This window comes from Felis catus, chromosome D1 (genome assembly GCF_018350175.1).
Source record: "Felis catus isolate Fca126 chromosome D1, F.catus_Fca126_mat1.0, whole genome shotgun sequence".
NCBI lineage: Eukaryota > Metazoa > Chordata > Mammalia > Carnivora > Felidae > Felis > Felis catus.
In genome coordinates this window covers 36822950-36839853 of record NC_058377.1, presented here as the reverse complement: position 1 = coordinate 36839853, position 16904 = coordinate 36822950, and the positions used below count along the sequence as shown (strand labels likewise).

The following is a 16904-nucleotide window of genomic DNA, read 5'->3' as shown; positions in this document are numbered from 1 at the left end:
AATTTTGATGGTTTTGATTTCCTTTTGTTGTCTGATTGCTGATGCTAGGACTTTCAACGTTATGTTAAACAACAGTGGTGAGAGTGGACATCCCTGTCATGTTTCTGATCTCAGGGGGAAAGCTCTCAGTTTTTCCCCATTGAGGATGATATTAGCTGTGGGCTTGTCATAAATGGCTTCTATGATGTTTAACTATGTTCCTTTTATCCCAACTTTTCAAGGGTTTTGATTAAGAATGGATGCTGTATTTTGTCAAATACTATTTCTGCATCGATTGACAAGATCATATGGTTCTTATCTTTTCTTTTATTAATGCAATGTATCACATTGATTGATTTGTGAATATTGAACCAGTCCTACAGCCAGGAATGAATCCCACTTAATCATGGTGAATAATTTTTTTTATATGCTGTTGAATTCGATTTGTTAGTATCTTGTTGAGAATTTTTGCATCCATATTCATCAGGGATATTGGCCTGTAGTCCTTTTTTTTTTCCCCCCTGGGTCTCTGGTTTGGGAATCAAGGTAATGCTGGCTTTATAGAATGAGTCTGGAAGTTTTCCTTCCTTATTTTTTGGAACAGCTTGAGAAGGATAGGTATTATCACACCTTAAATGTCTGGTAGAATTCCCCAGGGAATCCATCAGGTCCAGGACTCTTATTTGTTGGGAGATTTTTGATAACTGATTCAATTTCTTTGCTGGTTATGGGTCTATTCAAGTTTTCTATTACTTCCTGTTTGAGTTTTGGAAGTCTGTGGGTGCTTAGGAGTTTGTTCATTTCTTCCAGGTTGTCCAGTTTGTTGGCATATAATTTTTCATAGTATTCCCTGATAATTGCCTGTATTTCTGAGGGATTAGTTGTAATAATTCCATTTTCATTTCTGATTTTATCTATTTGAGTCCTCTCTCTTTTCTTTTTGAAAAGTCTGGCTAGAGGTTTGTCAATTTTGTTTATTTTTTCAAAAAAAAACTCTTGATTTTATTGATCTTCTCTACTGTCTTTTGTTTTTGTATTTTTTTTTTTTTGGATTCTATATTGTTTATTTCTGCTGGGTTTTGGGTGTCTTTGTTGTTCTGCTTCTAGTTCCTTTAGGTGTGCTATTAGATTTTGTATTTGGGATTGTTTTTTGTTTCTTGAGATAGGCCTGGATTAAATGTATTTTCCTCTCAGGACTGCCTTCGCTGTCTCCCAAAGCATTTGGATTATTGTATTTTATTTTCATTTTTTCCATATATATATATATATATATATATATATATTTCTTCTCTAATAGCCTGGTTGATCCATTCATTCCTTAGTAGGTCTGTTTTTCTGAGAGCTAGCCGGATGCTGAATTCTTGCCACAGCACTCTAGAGTACACATAGGAGCTGGCTTCAGAGTTAGGGAAAGTGTGGGTGGAGCACTCAGGGTGCTGGGGTGCCCCTGGGCCAGTGGGTAGGTCCTCAGAGCTTCAAGTCTCAGGAATGGAACAGGGGGATTGACAAAGAGTGGTAAATTTCATTAGATGTCAGTTTTTCAAAGTTATATGACAATTCATATCTTTACCATCAAGATTTAAAGAAATCACTTCCCCTACATCCTACTGAGTACTTCAGCCAGCCCAGGTGACCACCTGGATTGTTGGCGGGCAGTCTGGATTGCTTGTTCCTTACTTCCCCACCTGGAAAATGATGCACATATGATTTCTTATTTTCAGTCTTGTCACAAAGCTGCAGGCAGTCAGCTGCCTGAGAAGTCATTTTGAGGAAGCTAATACAGCCCTTCCCATCTCCTACAGCCTCCTCAGTGAACAGCCTAGGTCAGTGTCAGAAGGAACTAAAAATAGCTAGAAATGATCTAGCTAGTCCTTCTCAAGTGGCTGGGTCACATGAGGCACCAGGAGAAAATCACGGAGTCTGACGTGCAGCTCCAAGAACTGCCAGTGCCTGTTTACTGACAGCCTGGGTGTGATTTTGGCAGAAGAACATATCATAGGATTCTAAGGAAGATGGCGACATAAGAGGACGCCGTCCTGCTGGTCACGTAGATTCCACCTACACCTGCCTAACCCAGAAAACTTCCAGAAGATTAGCAGAATGGCATCTCCGGAGCCAAGTGCAGATGAGAAGCCCACAGAAGCAGGTAGGAAGGGCGGTGAGGCGGTGCGCCCTACACGGACTGGCGGGAGGGAGCCGGGGTGGAGGGGCGGCCTGCCGGCCAAGCAGAGCCCCCGATCCTGGCTTGCAAAAGCGGAGGGCTGAAGGGAGTGTGTTCCGACAGCAAGCAGGACTTGACATCTGGAAGGTTATAAGCTAACAGCTCTGCTGGAGAACGGGAGGGCTGGAGGACAACGGGAGGGAGAGTTGTTGAGCCCCAGATGACAGAGCTCAGCTTGTCAGGGAACAAAGGCCCTCGCCAGCACCATCTCCCTCACCCATCCCCCAGCCAAAATCCCAAAGGGAACCAGTTCCTGCCACGGAATTTGCTTGCACCGTGCAAACACCCAACACTGTGCTTCTGTGGATCCATCCCTCTGACAGGTCTGCCTGCCTCCCTCTGCCAAAGGCCCCTCCCGAAGCGGATCACCAAAGGAGAAGCGAGCTAAGCCTACCCCTCCTGCCCCCGTGCACCTTGCATCCACCCCAGCTAATATGCCAGATCCCCAGCACCACAAGCCTGGCAGTATACAAATAGCCCAGATGGGCCATGCCACCCCACAGTGAATCCTGCACCTAGGAGAGGGGAAGAGAAGGTACACACCAGTCTGACTGTGGCCCCAGCGGTGGGCAGGGGGCAGACATCAGGTCTGACTGCGGCCCCACCCACCAACTCCACTTATTCAAGACAGCACAGGGGAAGTGCCCTGCAGGTCCGCACCACCCCAGGGACTATCCAAAATGACCAAATGGAAGAATTCCCCTCAAAAGAATCTCCAGGAAATAACAGCTAATGAACTGATCAAAAAGGATTTAAGCAATGTAACAGAAAGTGAATATAGAATAATAGTCATAAAATTAATCGTTGGGCTTGAAAACAGTATAGAGGACAGCAGAGAATCTCTTGCTACAGAGATCAAGGGACTAAGGAATAGTCAGGAGGAACTAAAAAATGCTATAAACGAGCTGCAAAATAAAATGGAAACAACCATGGCTCAGATTGAAGAGGCAGAGGAAAGAATAGGTGAACTAGAAGATAAAATTATGGAAAAAGAGGAAGCTGAGAAAAAGAGAGAAAAAAAAATCCAGGAGTATGAGGGGAAAATTAGAGAACTAAGTGATGCACTAAAGAGAAATGATCTACGCATAATTGGTATCCCAGAGGAGGAAGAGAGAGGGAAAGGTGCTGAGGGTGTACTTGAAGAAATAATAGCTGAGAACTTCCCTGAACTGGGGAAGGAAAGAGGCATTGAAATCCAAGAGGCACAGGGAACTCCCTTCAGACGTAACTTGAATCGATCTTTTGCATGACATATCATAGTGAAACTGGCAAAATACAAGGATAAAGAAAAAATTCTGAAAGCAGTAAGGGATAAATGTGCCCTCACATATAAAGGGAGACCTATAAGACTCGTGACTGACCTCTCTTCTGAAACTTGGCAGGCCAGAAAGGCATGGCAGGAGATCTTCAATGGGATGAACAGAAAAAATATGCAGCTGAGAATCCTTTATCCAGCAAATCTGTCATTTAGAATAGGAGAGATAAAGGTCTTCCCAAACAAACAAAAACTGAAGGAATTTGTCACCACTAAACCAGCCCTACAAGAGATCCTAAGGGGGATCCTGTGAGACAAAGTACCAGAGACATCGCTACAAGCATAAAACATACAGACATCACAATGATGCTAAATTCATATCTTTCTATAATAACACTGAATGTAATTGGACTAAATGCATCAACCAAAAGACATAGGGTATCAGAATGGATAAAAAAACAAGACCCATCTATTTGCTGTCTACAAGAGACTCATTTTAGACCTGAGGGCACCTTCAGATTGAGAGTGAGAGGATGGAGAACTATTTATCATGCTACCGGAAGCCAAAAGAAAGCTGGAGTAGCCATACTTATATTAGACAAACTAGACTTTAAATTAAAGACTGTAACAAGAGATGAAGAAGGGCATTATATAATAATTACAGGGTCTATCCATCAGGAAGAGCTAACAATTATAAATGTCTATGCGCCGAATACCAGAGCCCCCAAATATATAAAACAATTACTCATAAACATAAGCAACCTTATTCATAAGAATGTGGTAATTGCAGGGGACTTTAACACTCCACTTACAGAAATGGATAGATCATCTAGACACACGGACAATAAAGAAACAAGGGCCCTGAATGATACATTGGATCAGATAGACTTGACAGATACATTTAGAACTCTGCATCCCAAAACAACAGAATATACCTTCTTCTAGAGTGCACATGGAACATTCTCCAAGATAGATCTTATACTAGGTCACAAAACAGCCCTTCATAAGTTTACAAGATTTGAAATTATACCATGCATACTTTCAGACCACAATGCTATGAAGCTTGAAATCAACCACAGAAAAAAGTCTGGAAAACCTCCAAAAGCATGGAGGTTAAAGAACACCCTACTAACGAATGAGTGGGTCAACCAGGCAATTAGAGAAGAAATTAAAAAATATATGGAAACAAACGAAAATGAAAATACAACAATCCAAATGCTTTGGGACTCAGCAAAGGCAGTCCTGAGAGGAAAATACATTGCCATCCAGGCCTATCTCAAGAAACAACAAAAATCCCAAATACAAAATCTAACAGCACACCTAAAGGAACTAGAAGCAGAACTGCAAAGGCAGCCTAAACCCAGCAGAAGAAGAGAAATAATAAAGATCAGAGCAGAAATAAACAATATAGAATCTAAAAAAACTGTAGAGCAGATCAACGAAACCAAGAGTTGGTTTTTTGAAAAAATAAACAAAATTGACAAACCTCTAGCCAGGCTTCTCAAAAAGAAGAGGGAGATGACCCAAATAGATAAATCATGAATGAAAATGGAATTATGACAACCAATCCCTCAGAGATACAAGCAATTATCAGGGAATACTATGAAAAATTATATGCCAACAAATTGGACAACCTGGAAGAAATGGACAAATTCCTAAACACCCACACACTTCCAAAACTCAATCAGGGGGAAATAGAAAGCTTGAACAGACCCATAACCAGCGAAGAAATTGAATCAGTCAACAAAAATTTCCCAACAAATAAGAGTCCAGGACCAGATGGCTTCCCAGGGGAGTTCTACCAGACGTTTAAAGCAGAGATAATACCTATCCTTCTCAAGCTATTCCATTCATTCCTTAGTAGGATGTTCTTTAACCTCCATGCATTTGGAGGTTTTCTAGTCTTTTTCCTGTGGTTGATTTCAAGTTTCATATCATTGTGGTCTGAAAGTGTGCATGGTATGATCTCAATTATTTTACATTTATTAAGGGTGTTTTGTGACACAGTATGTGATCTATCTAGAAGAATGTTCCCTGTGCACTCAAGAAGAAAGTATATTCTGTTGCTTTGGGATGCAGAGTTCTAAATATATCTGTCAAGTCCATCTGGCCCAATGCATCATTCAGGGCCATTGTTTCTTCACTTCTACCTCCTTTCAGAATTCTATCTCTATCCTTGTATTTTGCCAGTTTCACTAAAATATGTCATGTAGAAGATCAATTCAAGTTACATCTGAAGGGAGTTCTCTGTGCCTCTTGTATTTCAATGCCTGTTTCCTTCCCCAGATCTGGGACGTTCTCAGCTATGATTTGTTCAAGTATACCTTCAGCCCCTTTCTCTCTTGTTTTTCTGGAATTCCTGTGACACAAATATTGTTCTGTTTGATTGCATCATTTAGTTCTCTAAATCTTCCCTCGTGATCCTGGATTGTTTTTATCTCTCTTTTTCTCAGCTTCCTCTTTTTCCACAATTTTATCTTCTATTTCTCTTATTCTCTCCTCTGCCTCTTCAATCCGTGCTGTGGCCACCTCCATTTTATTTTGCACCTCATTTATAGGACTTTTTAATTCATAAAAATATGGAATGCTTCATGAATTTGAGTGTCATCCTTGACAGGGGCCATGCTACTCTTCTCTGTATTGTTCCTATTTTAGTATATGTGCTGCCGAAGAGAGCACTTGTGTATTTTCTTTTGTGGAGTATCATTTGAAATATTTTGTGCACTATTAAAAGTCACTTATTATCTTGTTATTTTATTGTAATTTTCTTTATATATTCTAGGTACAAATCCTTTGCCAGATTGTAATTATTTGTACCCAGTCCAAGGCTTGCCTTTTCCTTTGCTTAATGGTGACTTTAGAAGAGCAGGTAAATTTTATATTTGATTAATATAGATTACAACTTTCTCCTGTTATGTGCTTTTCATGTCCTGTTTAAGAAATCCTTTTCATACCCGAGGTTTATACTTTTTTTTACTCTACTTTCTTCTAAGAGTTTTATATCTTTAGCTTTTATATTTAGGTCCTAATTCATTTTTTATAAATTTTTGTGTGTGATATCTGGAGGGATTGAAACATTTTATTCTAATCACATATCCAACATTATTTGTTTATAAAGGAAAATAGCGTTATTTTTTGAATGTTGTATCCAGAACGATTTATTAAAAACTTGTCCATTCCATTTAATTACTTTTATATTTCTGTTGAAGTTTAATTGACATGTGGATCTCCTTCTGGATTCTCTGTTTTCTTTCTTCAATCTATATGTCTATTCTTACACCAATACCACATATGTTATTAGTATATCTTTATAATAAGTATTGAAAAAAACAGTGTAAGTCCTCTAACTTCTTCCTTCTCTATCAAAATTATTTTGCCTGCCCTTTGTTTTTTGCATGTCCATATACATTTTACTATCAGTTTGTCAATTTTTACAATCGGTTTTATTTGGAATTTATATAAACCTATCATCTAATTTGGAGAGAATTATCTAAATAATAGCAAGTCTTCCTATTCTTGAACATAGTACATTTCCCTTATTTTGGACTGTGTTTCCCTCAACAACATTTTGTCATTTTTTGTGTGAAGATTTTGCATATGTGAAGTTCATGACTAACTCATCATGATTTTTAATGCTGTCTTAAATTACACTGTTTAAGTTTATTTACTTATTTTGAGAGAGAGAGAGAGAGAGAGAGAGAGAGAGGAGAGAGAGAGCACACTTGAGTGAGCATGTGAAGGGCAGAGAGCAGGACCAAGAGAGAATCCCAAGCAGGGTCCGCACTGAATGGAGCCCCATGTGGTGCTTGACCCCACAATCAGTGAAATCATGCCTGAGCTGTAATTAAGAGTTGAACTCTTAACCAACTGAGACACCCACGCACACCTTAAATTGCATTTTTAACTTAAAATTCCAATTATTTATTGATGATATATTGAAATACAATTGATGTTTTATATTGACTTTGTATCTTATGATCATGCTAAATTATTTACTCAATTTTAGAAGGATTTTTATAGTCTCTTTAGGATTTTATACATAAATTATAATAACTTGTTATTATTAACAAATAAACAGTTTTACTTTCTCCTTTCTAATTTGTATGCATGATTGTACTGGCTAGGACCCCAGTGAAATATTGAATTGGAGTCTTTACAGTGACCATTCATGCCTAAATCCAGATCTTAGGGGAAAATGTTGTCTTTTTGCAATAAATATGATGCAGTAAGTATGGAATCTGAAAATGGACTACCGTGCTCTGCTTGGATTCTCTCTCCTTATACCTAGAGTGGGGCATACCCCCAGGTGTAGTACACATCTGGTGTACTTTATTGGAGACAGGGAAAGGAAAACCATAAGATGTTCTGATAAAACTACTTTTAATTATATTTTTATTATCATAGTTCCTTTTCATACTTGTCCTGACTACAGCCTATTACCAAGGCCCATCAATTGTAAGTTCAAAATATTTTCAAATCCATCCACTCCTTCCCATTGCTACCCTAGTTCAGATCACAATAATTCTTCACTTGATTACTCCCTCAGCCTTGATCATCTGCTTCCTATATCAGAATTTATTACATCAAAGTTATTTTTCAAACTCTAAAGTGCTGATGGATTGTCTCTGAATTTGGTAAATGCAGGTTCTGGAACTATAGGTCTGGCATGGTCTAATTTTGCATTTCTAACAAGCTCATTGCTGATACTGATGCTACTGGCCCATGAGCCACATGCAGAGAAGCAACTGTAGTTTTTTCCTTGGGCAGCAACACTGCAGACACTTCTCCAAAATTCTGATTCTCTCAGCACCACCACAATTCAGTAATAGCCCAAGATGCCTTACCGCATTTTGTTCTATGTAAATTTATATTAAAACACACAAATTTTCAGGTTCTCAGGGAAGGCATTTCTTATTTTTATCACTGGCCATGTGTACTGAGAGATAATGATGACCAGATACTTCTTGCATCAAGTCTCATGCTCTGTGGATTTGTCCATCAATATAATCCAGATGTGTGGATGGGATAGGGTCATTGGATTGCTATACTTAGCCTCACCATTTCCTCACCCAGGAGCTCAGACTTGATTTCTTTTCTGAAGCAATACAAGGAATTCCTCCATTACATACTAATGAGACTTGAAAGAAACTGAACATTGCACGCTCTTTTAACTATAAAGTTAGGTATGTGTATGTTTATGATGGCTGTATCTTCTTGTTCATTGCACATTTTCATAATATACAACGAATCTTCTCTGTCTCTTCTGATATCTTTTGTCTTAAAAATCTATTTGTGTCAATTATTAGTATTTTGATTCCAGCTTCCTTTCATATATCTTTAGTATATCACTATTTGTCTTTTGTTTTTAACCTTTCTGGTATAATCTGTTTATTTAATACTTGACTCATACTCTGAGCTACAATACTTTTCCTTTATAATTTATATCTGAATGTATTTGTCTTAATGAGTGATCTGCCACTTTTTCTCTATAAAATTATTAGGATTTATTTGACATTTTAGATGCATATTTTGTTTCTTGTAATATTTTTGCTTCCTGTTTTTCTCTTCTTTTAGATAGATGGCATTTTCTTTGGTGAATGTAAGGATTAGTAATTTTCATAGATTGTTCGTAATGACTGAAGATCCCTATTCATGTTTATTCACTGCCACTGCCTTATTAAATACTTCATTCTCTATGCCTTCCCTCTACCAACTCAAATAGTCTTCAATCCTCTTTTGTGACTCCCATTTTTTCCCCTCCATTCCCAATCATCAAAAGCTCTTTGTCTTTAATACTATTTCATATATATGTATATATGTGTGTGTGTGTGTATAATTTTCATTTTTCTTTTTTTTTTTTTTTTTGGTCTTACTTTTTTTATAAACACCAATAAATTTCATCAAAATAATGAACACCTTTATTCATATATCTCTAGTAGCATTTCCTTTGTCTCTTACTATTTTAGTATTTCTTCTTAAAAAGTGTTTTATGGGGCTCCTGGGTGGCTCAATCGGTTGAACATCCAACTTCAGCTCATGTCATGATCTCGCGGTTTGTGAGTTGGAGCCCGGCGTCAGTCTCTGTGCTGACATCTCAGACCCTGGAGCCTGCTTCGGATTCTGTGTCTCCTTCTCTCTCTGCCCCTTCCCCACTCATGCTCTGTCTCTCTGTGTCTCTCAAAAATGAAGAAATGTTAAAAAAAAAATTTAAAGAGTTTTACTTAACATGGTAAATGAATTGAGGCAATTTATGATTGATTGAAAATATTTTTTTAAAATTTTTTTTAACATTTATTTATTTTTGAGACAGAGAGAGACACAGCATGAACAGGGGAGGGGCAGAGAGAGAGGGAGACACAGAATCTGAAACAAGCTCCAGGCTCTGAGCTGTCAGCACAGAGCCCGACGCGGGGCTCGAACTCACCGACCATGAGATCATGACCTGAGCCGAAGTCGGCTGCTTAACCGACTGAGCCACCCAGGCGCCCCGAAAATATTTTTATTACAGTTCTACTAGTGATATAAAATTTGAGTCAAAATTATTTACCTTTAAAATAAAAGGTCTCCATTTTCTTTTTACATCTTGGGTCACTAGTGACAATTTTGATTCCATTCTAAAATCCATTGTTTTGTTTTGTTTTGTTTTGAGAGGTAACCTGCTTTTTCTCTTAGAAATATTTAAAATTTTATTTCCTTGATATTTTGAAAATATTCCATCCTATGTCAATTTTTTTTCCTTTTTTCTCCTGATGGTTTAAGCTCAGACATCTTTATCTTGAATTGTAGGCTTTTATACATTTTTTTCACCTATTTTCTCATACCCATTTTTAATTTTCTCTTTTTAGGAGCCCTAGTGTGTATCCTAACATTTTAAATTCTATCTTACATATCTTTATCTCTCATTTTATATATTTTTAAATTTATTCATTCTTTTGTGATGTATTCTGGACTAGTTTCAATCTGCTCTTTCAACTCACTGTTCTTTTCCCTCAAGCTGGATTCCTATTCCAACTTTTCCTATGTATTCCTGATTTCAAGTAATGTATTCATGCTTCATTTCAGTTAGTAAATTTTATACCTAATACAACAATTTATTTTTTTTTATGATGAATTTTTTTTGTCTCATGATACCCATATCTCCCCTTATCTCCTTTTCAATATTTATGATATATATTCTAAATTATTGGTCCTGTGTTCCAATAATTCTGTTTTAAATAGTATATGCTATTCAGTTTCTTTTGAAGATACTCTTTGAAAGTCTAGGGTGTTGCTATTTGAACTTCTAAACTCCTATTTCCCGGGGCACCTGGGTGGCGCAGTCGGTTAAGCGTCCGACTTCAGCCAGGTCACGATCTCGCGGTCCGTGAGTTCGAGCCCCGCGTCAGGCTCTGGGCTGATGGCTCAGAGCCTGGAGCCTGTTTCCGATTCTGTGTCTCCCTCTCTCTCTGCCCCTCCCCCGTTCATGCTCTGTCTCTGTCCCAAAAATAAATAAACGTTGAATAAACTCCTGTTCCCCAAGGGGTATTAGTTGTTTTGTTTGGTTAGTTGCACTAGGGAAAGACCCAAACTCAGGCCCAGTTCTGTCAGTCCTGTTGAGTTTAAGGATAGGGCAGCTAACTCCATAAAGTACAAAATCAATTTTGATCACTTACATTTCTTATCACCCCATGAGAAAAGTAAACTAACAAAGTTTTAAATCTTAAAAGCTTAAGCAAACACTTCATTGGACAAAGCAGTTTGCACATGGTTTATAAGGAGAAAGAAGGGTGTAGAGGGATGAATACCCAAGGATTACTGGTCAGTCCACAGCTGTGTTCACCAGTTCCTCACCTGTGAGTGGTTGTTTCTGTCCTTACCCCCAAAAACCCTCCTCTGGAAGATACAGCCTGGCACACCTGATTCCTACAATGAAGGGAATGACTGTCTCAAGGCCACATGGGGGTGGCCTGGTGGAGTGTGGGATGAATTTCAAAAGGTTTTCCCAACCAATCCTTTTATTGCCACGTCATTCACTCTCTGTCCAGCCTGCAGCCAGTTTCCTCCCATACCCTCTTGACATCTACTATGGTTAGTTAATCATAGCCCTCAGTCATCTTAATACCTGTCAGGTGTTTTTTGTTTTGTTTTTGTGTATTTTTTTAACTTATTGTCTGGAATTCATCATTCCCGGTTTGTTTTCCTAGTTTCTCTGGAGTTGATTTTTGGAGGGAGTTAGCTCACAGCTTTGCTCAATTCCTTATCTTGGTGGGAATCAAAGTGCTCTGAAACATTTCCAGCCTCTAAGTTGATGTCACTGAGTATCTTGCTCCTATATGTGACTAGTGTGGCCCTTGGCCTTTATACCCCATCGCAACTTGTTCAACTCCCAACTCTGCCTATTTCCCTTGTCAGCTGTAACCAGTACTTCAAAGTCTCCAAGGATCATCTTTCCAAAATATACTGTATTTTAGAGTTTACTTAAAAAAGAAACTGGAATACAATTGAACTATTTTTGTAATAACTATACTCCCATTCATTTGCAGTTCTTATTTTCCCTTCAGTGAAAAGGAGGGGAAGTTAGAAGAATAATATGTCATACTGTGTGTTGCAGGGGTGGTGTAGGGGGCTTGAAGGTCTCTGTAGCCGATTATTTTTTGTTGCTGTGGACTCAGAAAATTGTTGGACAGCCGGGAACATCTTGGAGAATGCTGGCATTCATAACTATTCAAAAAGATCTGATGTCTGTTCTCTGTGGGGATTTGTGGGTGAGAAGAATGGTTTGCCTGAGTGTTGAAGTGTTAAATCATAATCAGTTCCTGTGCACACACAAAAAGGAGGAGAACAATTGGCAAATGCCTTGCACAGCTGCATTATTGCCTATAAAAAATGGGAATGAAGCAAACTCATATCTACGGTAAATGAGATAGTGAAGCCCATACACTGCTGCCTCCAAAAATGATTTTTACTCATCATCAGTAATGAGAAAAACGTCTAAATGGCTTTAAGGGACATTTGAAATTTATGTGGTTTGACACTTAAAATTTTTAGAAACATCTAAAATAACATAAAAATAACCAAACCGTGAGGTTAAAATAAACTTCAGTCCAACCTATAAATCCGTGTCAGGAGAGATTTATTTTAGAGCAACATCTCAAATAAAGTGCTAGTTTAAACTCTGTAGTCATTCTTTTTTTAGAACAAAACAGTGGAAGTATTAAGGAAGGATACAATTGCCACACTCAAGATTAAAACTTTTCTCTGGAGTACATCGGGATCTATTGTTGTATACTGGGATATGCTAGCTCATAAACACAAATATGTTCTCTGTTTATGTCACTATTGCTTTATCTCAATAATTACTATTAATTATGTTTCTGTTTTTGTAATTTAGTAATAAAAATGACATCCATTTGTGTTTCAGTTTCAAGTTGAGCTCCTCTTTGTAAATGTTTGACCAGTTGTTGTCCAACTTAATAGTGCACATCAAGGTACATGGAATCTTGAAAAATGACAGCTCCAAAACAATTGGCCTTGACATTGAAGAAGTTGTAAAGTGTTTGATAATGGCAAACTTGCCAAAAATAAATACTTGACATTTGTTTATACATTATCAGGAATTTTAAATTCTCACTGGAAAATATTCCATTGTCTACTATAGCAAACCCAGATGAAAAGATGGTATTGGTTTAAAAAAAATACTATAAAAAATAGGGGGGAAAATGAAGGAAAAAAAGGTAAAGATGAGTTTTGATTTTTTTTTCCAAAAATGGCCTTGCAGTTCTGTACTGCTTTTCTCACTGTTCCATACATTTGGTTTGCCCTTAAGTTGTTGATACATGGAGCTTGATTCTTTGAAATCAGTAATACCATTCAGTCCATTTCTGGGTTTTTAGATAACTTTCTTGCATTCTGCCAACTGTCAAAACCAATTTCCCTTTCAGTCAGTATAAATGTGGATATTAAGAATTATTTGAATTAAGTCCTGCTTTCTTCACACTCCAGATTGTGATGGCAACTACTGTAGGATAAGGGCGTGTATGTGCTCATGGGGGGTGGAGAAGATTGGTCCCACCCAAGACTTCCATTTGTACAAACATGTTGCTGGCATAGGCTCAGAGGCTAAATAAATTTCAACTTGGGACGTCCAAAAAATGAAGCCATTTGTTAGAGTAAAAGCTCAATGTAAATAGAATTAGTATTAACATAATTATTTATGTATTTATTATTTATTTTTAATGCTTATTTAATTTTGAGAGAGAGACAGAGCACGAGTGGGGGAGGGGCAGAGAAAGAGAGGGAGACACAGAATCTGAAACATGCTCCAGGCTCTGATCTGTCAGCACAGAGCCGGAAGCAGGGCTCAAACTCAGGAACAGTGAGATCATGACTTAAGCTGAAGTTGGATGCTTAATGGACTGAGGCACCCAGGCACCCCAACTCATTTATTTAATTAACCAACATTTGTAGAATACCTATTCTATCTTCAAAGCCTGAGATGGCCCTGCAGAAGATAGCATGTTGTACAGGTTTCTGGAAACAGCAGAATTTCTGTAGTAGAATATACATAGAAAGTCACTGGAATTTTGCATTAACTCTCCTGTTCAATTACTTGAGGCAAGTATAATAAAATGTTAAACTTCAAATGTTACTCAAGTGAAGTAATTTATTCTAATAATTTGAGCATTGCTAATAGAATGATCACAGCAAACCTATATGCTAAAATGGGCTTTCCTGTTTGCCAGCCCAGCTATCAATTCCTTCACACATTTCTAGGGTCCATTCCTAATATTAACTCTTTACATCTGCCAATGCTTTAAAAGTCACTTTTATTCAGAAGTTATTATTTGATTCCTCTAATAGATTTGTGTAGGAGGCAGAAGATATGGAATGTATAGTTAGGGATATTGGCTCTGAAACCTGAATTATCTAGTTCAAATTTCAGTTTCTACCTTTTATTATCCAGTTTAATTTCGGTGAGTTATTTACCCTCTCTCGGCCTCCGTTTGCTTATCCAGGAAAGGCAGATGATAATAGAATCCAAACAGATAAGATTGTTGTAAGTATGAAATGAGTTAATACACAAAAGGATAGTTTCAGTGATCTGAAGCATCCTTGTCCTAGCTAAGTAAACAGTGATACTTTTGTGTTCTCTAGGTTCTATGACCTGTTCAGAATACATTGTAATTAAATCACCACTTATACTTGGAAAAATGATCTATCTTGTTCTCCAATTTCTCTTTAACCCGCCGTACTAATTTCTTCTTTAACTGATCTTTCTTACCCAGATGTCTGTAATCTTTTGATCTATAATTCAGTTATGACTTAGCACCTTGTAGTCTAATTAAAAATGACACATTAGTTTTCATTCATAGGCTAACTCTAGGTAATTGGTAGTGGCTTCTTGGCAAAGAACATTGAGAGCAATTCTAAGGCTCAAAAGGAAAATGGTTTTCAGATATATTACTGATTTCTCTCCTTCAGTCACAGGAAGATGGGGAAGAGCAAACATATGGAGGTCTTATTTTTCAGCCCTCATGATAAATCCACTTCTTTTCTATTATACATAACAAAAAAATATTAGGATTTAGAAATTTTCATAATTAATCATACTTACACAATTGATTATCAAATCCTTGGCTATATTCAAATAGGCAAAACGGGAGATGGTCTGTGCAGGGAGCATCATGTTGCAGTGCAATGATTAATTAGTGTCCATTTCTGTCTCAGTTTAAAAAGATCTTGTAACACAAAGAAACAGAGGTGAAATATAAATGACACCAAACAATATGTGCCTGTGTCCTCATTAGGGGTTTTTGGGAAACCATAAACAAACTTAAAATTTAATCTAACAGAAAAGAGTGTAAACCTAGAACTATCTTGTCAATTTATCAAGATCTACAATGTTAACATCACCCAAGGAGGGCAGAAATCATTAATAAATGGCCCATAAAGTGGAAAACAAAAATGTCATCACTCTCATTTGCTTAATTTATGATCAAATGGTAAAGTTGCATCATATAAAGCCCAAGAAGGTTAAGATTTTAAGTAACTGAGACATACTATCTGAAATTGTTCTTGTGTGAAATGGTAGATATAGCTCTTCCTTATGCTAATTATTAGGGTTTTAGAGGTGAAACTATATACCCCAAACCAGTATATAAATAGAGAGGCTATTTTTGTTTCTCTAATGCATGACTTTATTGTCAGGACCCATAGTAAACTGTGAACATTTAGACATGTTTATATTTGCCATTCTTTGTTACATATTGTGGCCTAGAGCCTAAATGTCTATCAACTGATGAATGGATAAAGAAATTGTGGTTTATATACACAATGGAATACTACGTGGCAATGAGAAAGAATGAAATATGACCTTTTGTATCAACATGGATGGAACTGGAGAGTGTTATGCTAAGTGAAATAAGTCATACAAAGAAAGACAGATACCATATGTTTTCACTCTTATGTGGATCCTGAGAAACTTAAAAGAAGACCATGGGGGAGGGGAAGGAAAAAAAAAGTTAGAGAGGGAGGAAGCCAAACCATAAGAGACTTAAAAACTGAGATCAAGCTGAGGGTTGATGGGGGGGGGGGGGGGGAGGGTGGGAGGGTGGGAAGGGTGGGTGATGGGTATTGAGGAGGGCACCTTTTGGGATGAGCACAGGGTGTTGTATGGAAACCAATTTGACAATAAATTTCATCTAAAAAAATAAAAATAAAAATAAATAAAAATAAATAAATAAAATCTCATTTTTAAATTAAAAAAAAGATTATAATTTAAAGAATCTCTTTAATGTTTCTATAGCCATGGAATCGGAGTTCTCACTTTGGGTTCAGATTTTGTGCTTTCTTTATTCAAATTCAGTTTTTCATTTACCTCCTTTTCACATTTTGTTGTATTTTTCCTATTCCCTGCTTTTTAGTTTGCCTTTTAGTCATTTGGATTTCTCTTTAACTTCTTTGTGGGCCATTTTTACCTCTTCCTTTTTATTTTTACTATTCTTAACCATCAGCTACCTCCAGACATGTTTTTAATGATTATTCATCATTTTACTCACCGTACTTTATCCTTTTCATTTTCTTACTTTATACCAGTCTTTATTTCTTGCCTTAGTCAGAAAGAAAGCTGTTTATATTGTAAAGACTCTCAGGACTTTCCTCCATATCATCACCATGAGTTAATTAGTAAAGAGGTTTTAAATCTAATATTTATTTATATTTTCTTCAGGCTTTATTTGTTATTGACTATGAAGAATAGGCATGCCTTTTAGGTATAAGTCTTGAATATTTATTTTTAATTGTAAATGAATTCCCTTATAGAGAATATGACACTTATGGGGTTATCTAAAAAGAAATACAACAATGTCTTTAAGTCACAGTTTATTTATTTAAATCCCTACTAAGCTAAAAAAGTATGTGAGTATCCTTTGGTGGATTTCCGATTATTGCATGTAATTCTAGACATATGTG

At 37.1% G+C, this 16904-nt stretch overlaps 1 non-coding gene across 1 annotated transcript; it reads right to left on the bottom strand.

Moving 5' to 3' along the window:
- Positions 1-6028: 6028 nt before the first annotated feature.
- Positions 6029-6134, bottom strand: LOC111556897. Its single transcript, XR_002736602.2, has one exon. It is a non-coding gene; the product is annotated as a U6 spliceosomal RNA (small nuclear RNA).
- Positions 6135-16904: the final 10770 nt, after the last annotated feature.